This window comes from Leptodactylus fuscus, chromosome 1, assembly GCF_031893055.1.
Source record: "Leptodactylus fuscus isolate aLepFus1 chromosome 1, aLepFus1.hap2, whole genome shotgun sequence".
Classification (NCBI taxonomy): domain Eukaryota; kingdom Metazoa; phylum Chordata; class Amphibia; order Anura; family Leptodactylidae; genus Leptodactylus; species Leptodactylus fuscus.
In genome coordinates this window covers 1,960,386-1,966,385 of record NC_134265.1, presented here as the reverse complement: position 1 = coordinate 1,966,385, position 6,000 = coordinate 1,960,386, and positions in this window count along the sequence as shown.

The window sequence follows — 6,000 nt, the reverse complement described above, 5'->3', positions numbered from 1 at the left end:
ACCCAATCGAGAATCTTTGCGACCACCTCGATCGGGTTGTTGGAGCCATGGATGCTCAACTGCGTAACCTAGCGCTGCTAGTCATGACACTGGAGTCGGCTCAACATCCCAGTGACATCATCACAACATCCCAGTGACATCATCACAACATCCCAGTGACATCATCACAACATCCCCTCTCTCCCTGCAGGTCTCGCAGCGGTCCGCTCTGCCAAAGGTGGTTATTCTGGATTTTGGCAGGCAGTCACATTAATGGGCCGCAATCTCTGCTTCACTCTGCGGGGGTTCCAATCTCCCTCTAGTGACGGGATCTCTGCTTCCGGGATCTGGTGGTCAGTGGCGGGCCAGAGGCTATTTAGGGCCACCATTTATTATTTGGTTTTCTTGCACAAATCAGCTCCACATCGTTCTATTAACTACCTGCCCCTGTATTCCTGATTGCCTCCTTGTATGTGTATGACCCCGGCTTGCTTTACAGACGGCCTCCTCTTGAATCCCCTGATTTGGCATTTCCCTGACCTCCTGCGCATGACCTTGGGCTTTTCCTGACCTCTCCTGTCTGACTCCTGTTTTGGCTACTCCGCTACCTCCTGTGTATGACCCAGCGCTCCTGACTACACTTCTGCCTCTCTCTCCTGCTACCACGTGGCCTCCTGTGAACCGACTCAAATTGATTGACTATGTTTTGGCTTCCCCTCGTTCCTGCTTTGCCTCCTAGACTGGATTACCTCCCGACCTTTCTCCGGGCTGACCTGCTTTCCTGAATTTCTTTCACTGAAGGTTAGTATCTGGGTTTTTCTGGGTCCTCCGGACTTGGAGTTCGCTAAGTGTGTGGTGCTCTCTGGGCAGCAGCGGTTTCGGGTCCCAGATTTTACCAAGGCCAACCACCATCAGGAGCTCTGGTGAAGAACTCTGGGCCTGGTTCTGCTCCAGTTAGGAGGGTATGGTGCACTCAGGTCTGGTTTTACCTCAGTGACTGGAGATTCTAGTTACCCAAGACTTACATTATTATTGCATCAGGTTTACAACAATGGTATATGCTATATAAACTTGGTAAAGGTCACTGTCTGACTATACCTGCCTATTGTGCACCTGAAGAAGGGATAGTATTGGTCCCAAAATGTGTTATTGAGCACGGAGTGTTCTCATACCTCTCCTTATTGGAGTTGGAATACTTCTGGTCCTATTGTGCTGATCTGATATATTGTGAAGGTTCATCAGCTTCATGTTCTCTGACCCCGGACTCAATAACACTTCCTGAAGTTGGCCATCAATGGATTGGTTTGTTTTCTGACCCTGAAATGTTTAATGGAGAGGACAGTTACTGGAAAGCAGGGGAGAAGCTCTGAGCGACACAAAGATTTATCTAAAAGTTTCATCCTAAGAGTTTCCCTTATTTTCTCTGGTTTAGTCATTAAATCTACACTTGTGGCCACAAGTCTCCAGACAGACACAAATGGGCTGATTTAGTTCTTGGATCTTTTAGTCGGATGTTTCTATGGTTGGGGTCTTAAGTTTTTACACTTTTACTGAGAAATACCTCACATTTCTGTAACTACTCGATATTCCCAGTGCTGGCCCTTATTTTTTCAGACTCGAGCCTTGTGACACGATGCTCCTTCATGCAGATGTTCAGATGTCTCCTGGATGGTTGGGAGATGTTACTTCTGGTTGGTGAGGAGTAGGGTTGAGCGATCGGGATCGGGAAAGATCGGATTCGGCGATCGAGTAAATTTCACAATCGCAATCGGAATTCCGATCCCGATCTTTTTAGGCAGGATCGTGTTTGAAGGTTATTTCCCACAATGCTTTGCTACTGGCCAAGCATTGTGGGAAAGCTAACAATGTTATCTAGGTCCCATAAGAATGAATGGATGTAGCCGGCACACAGCTTAATCCCCTGTGCGCCAGCTGCGTCCATTCATTCAACACTTACCTGCAGAGATCGCTGGTCCGGTCCTTGCTGTTCTAGCTACTCTTCTCGCTTTGCTGCCCCCGACTCCCAGGTTAGTATTACATACCTAGGAAGAAGGCAGGGCTTGTACCTTAGGAGACTATGGGTGGGTACTGCGAGGGGTACTCCCCACCCTGTACTCGCCCACACTCTCCTAAGCCACAAGCTCCGCCTTCTTCCTAGGTCTGTAACACTAACCTGGGAGGCGGGGGTAGCAAAGCGAGAAGAGGAGCCAGAACAGTGAGGATCGGACCAGCGGCAGCGCTTCTGTGCAGGTAAGTGGACTTGGGGGGGGGGGGCAAGTAGCTAGAGGATTTTTTTTTTTTAATCACTACACAGCATGGAGTCTAACAATTAAAGCGTTTAATTTTTAGACTCCATGCTGTGTAGTGAAAAGGATCGTTTTTAAAATCCGATCTTCGATTATAAAAAAAATCCCATTGACTTGCATTGGGATCGGAATTGGGATCGGGATCAAATGGAAAATGATTGGAAATCAGATTTTAAAAAGGATCCTGAAATATCAAGATCGGCTCAACCCTAGTGAGGAGAGGTTACTTCTGGATTGTTGGGAGACATTACTTCTGGATGGTGAGGAGAGGTTACTTCTGGATTGTTGGGAGACATTACTTCTGCATGGTTGGGAGAAGTTACTTCTGGATAATTGGGAGACATTACTTCTTTATGATTGGGAGACATTACTTCTGGATGGTTGGGAGAAGTTACTTCTGGATGATTGGGAGACATTACTTCTGGATGGTGAGGAGAGGTTACTTCTGGATTGTTGGGAGACATTACTTCTGGATGATTGGGAGAAGTTACTTCTGGATAATTGGGAGACATTACTTCTTTATGATTGGGAGACATTACTTCTGGATGGTTGGGAGAAGTTACTTCTGGATGATTGGGAGACATTACTTCTGGATGGTGAGGAGAAGTTACTTCTGGATGGTGAGGAGAAGTTACTTCTGGATGATTGGGAGACATTACTTCTGGATGGTTGGGAGAAGTTACTTCTAGATGATTGGGAGACATTACTTCTGGATGGTGAGGAGAAGTTACTTCTGGATGGTGAGGAGAAGTTACTTCTGGATGATTGGGAGACATTACTTCTGGATGATTGGGAGATATTACTTCTGGATGATTGGGAGACATTACTTCTGGATGATGGGGAGAAGTTACTTCTGGATGATTGGGAGACATTACTTCTGGATGGTGAGGAGAAGCGGCTCTTGTAGGATGTTTAGACTCATTCTTTATTAGCGTTCTCAGCAAAAGTCCACTACATGTATAATGAGCCACCCCACACATGAATGGACAATCATTCTTCCAGAAGCTGTTGTGGAAAGTCTCAAGCCATCATTACTTTGCAAAAAAGGCAGTACCAGCCCTGCACAAATATGTAGAACAGAAGGTGGGCCAGTCCTTGAGCCTGTCAAAGTGCACGGCAGCGCCACGTGTAGAGCTGTAACTACGGTCTATTCCAATATATGTCATTTACGGCCCACTGGGTTAATGTGACACACCAGCAACGTGGACAGGTGACGCAGCTTCTCATAACGTTGGTCCTGCAATGTCCACCTCATCCTCCACTGTGTCCTCAGCCTCCACTGCAGGGACAACTCCCAGTGCTCCTCCAGTATACCACATGTGCAGGGCTCAGCAGTGTCACACTGTTCTACACCTCGTCTGACTGGGATAACAAGGCATCGAATCGTTTCAATCAAGAAATCGAATCCTAACTTTCTCCAAGACAACTTAAAATTGGAACCGTGGTGACTGACAAAGGGAAAAGACATGGTGTTGGTGCTGCTCCAAGGAGGGCTGAGTCATGCGCTCTGCATGGAACATGTGTTCACTCTGGTTGTCAAGCGGTTCCTTAAGTGTTCCACCCATCTGCAAGACATCCTAAAAATGTCAAGAAAACTTTGCATGCACTTCAGCCACTCATACACAGCCAAGCACACCCTCCCTGAGCTGCAGTGGCAGAAAGGCCTCCCACAACATAGGCTGATATGTGATGTTTCCACCCATTGGAATTCAATCCTCCATATGTTGGATCGATTATATGAACAGAGAAAAGCCATAAAGGATTTGTTGATGATACAAGAGGACAGGGGAACTCTCCTGTGTAACAATGTTAGCCAGTGGCAGCTTATGCGTGACACATGCCATCTGCTCGTTCCCTTTGAGGAGGCCACTTTATTAGTCAGTTACCAGGACTACCAAATGAACAATGTCATGCCACTGATTCATTTCCTTGAAAAGTTGCTTTTAAATCTGGCTGGTCAGGGGACTGGAGATGTGGCGTCACCATCTATCAGCCACATGAGCCCTGTAGGGGCTGAACAGGAGGATTAGGAGGACATTGGAGCACAAGAAATATCTAGCCAAATGGGTGGAGAGGAGGAGCAGGAGCAAGCGGAACAGCAAGAGGGAGATGAAGCAGATGAGCCAGACACATGGTGGCAGTATGCAGTGGAGATGGATGCAGGGAGTCCCTCCGAGTCACTTCTGCAAATGGCCTGATACAAGCTCAATTGTTTGCGTAGTGACAGCTGAATTGTCACCATTCAGCAAAGAGTTGACTACGGGCTCTGCACCACGTTCCTGCTCCGCTCAAAAATGGGAGCCTTATACTGTCTGAGAGGGAGGAAAAAACTGAACTACTATAGAGACATCCTATGTAGCAAGTAGGTAGCAAGCAAATGGTCGAATTGGATTTAAAAATTGATCCTGAAATATCAAGATTGGCGCAACCCTAGACATTATATATACTGTATATACAGTGCATGTTATTGTATCCGGCGCCCCCTTCTATAGGACATTATATATACTGTATATACAGTGCATGTTATTGTATCCGGCGCCCCCTTCTATAGGACATTATATATACTGTATATACAGTGCATGTTATTATTATTGTATTCGGTGCCCCCTTCTATAGGACATTATATACTGTATATACAGTGCATGTTATTGTATTTGGTTCCTCTCTCTATAGGACATCAAATCAAATCAAATCAAAAAAGCTTTATTGGCACGTCCGAATAGATATTTTGCATTGCCAAAGCTAGCAAAGTGCAGGGGGGGGGGGGAGTTGGACTCGGGTGGGTGAGTGGTGGGTATGGTGGGGGTGGGGGTGGTGGTTTGGAGTATAACAGTCCATGGAGTCTCATCTTCCTCTTCGTTGGTGACTGCTATATGGAGAGGTGGGGGTGGGGCGGGTGTATTGCGATAAATATAACAGTCCATGGAGTCTCATCTTCCTCTTGTTTGGTGACAGCTGGACACGTATTGGGCAGCGATCTCCACAGTGGCCTCTTCTTCTCCCAGTAGGATGTAGAGTTTCCTCTTCTCCCAGTCTGGGATGTGGGCAGAGAGTCTTTGGTAGTAGACGGCCCTCACAGCTGAGTATTTGGTGCAGTGTAGCAGGAAGTGGGTCTCGTCTTCTAGGACCCCCTGGTCACAGTGCTGGCACAGTCTCTTCTCCCGTGGCTTGTACGTCTGCCTGTATCGCCCCGTCTCTATCTCTAGGTTGTGGGCGCTCAGTCTGTACCGGCTCAGGGTCTGTCTGTGCTTGGGGTGGCGTATTCTCTCCAGGTAGGTGGCCATGGTGTAGTCCCTTTGTAGGGATTGGTACACATTGGTGAGTTTCTTGGAGTTATTTATTTGGTTTCTCCATTCTTCAATGTACCGCTCTCTGTTTGCCTCTGTGGTCGCCTTTATTTCGGCCTTGGTTAATATAATAATAATAATACATTTTATTTATATAGCGCCAACATATTCCACAGCGCTGTACAATTTATAGGGTTCAGATACAGACATACATAACAAAGAACGTCATTTCACACAATGGGACTGAGGGCCCTGCTCACAAGAGCTTACAATCTATGAGGTAGAGAGGGTGACACAAGAGGTAGCAGGGGCGGCATTGCTTATACAGTGTTCAGACAATTTTGTGCATTAGGAATTGTGATAGGCTTGTCTGAAAAGATGCGTCTTTAGTTTGCGTTTGAAACTGTAGAAGTTGGGAGTTAATCTGA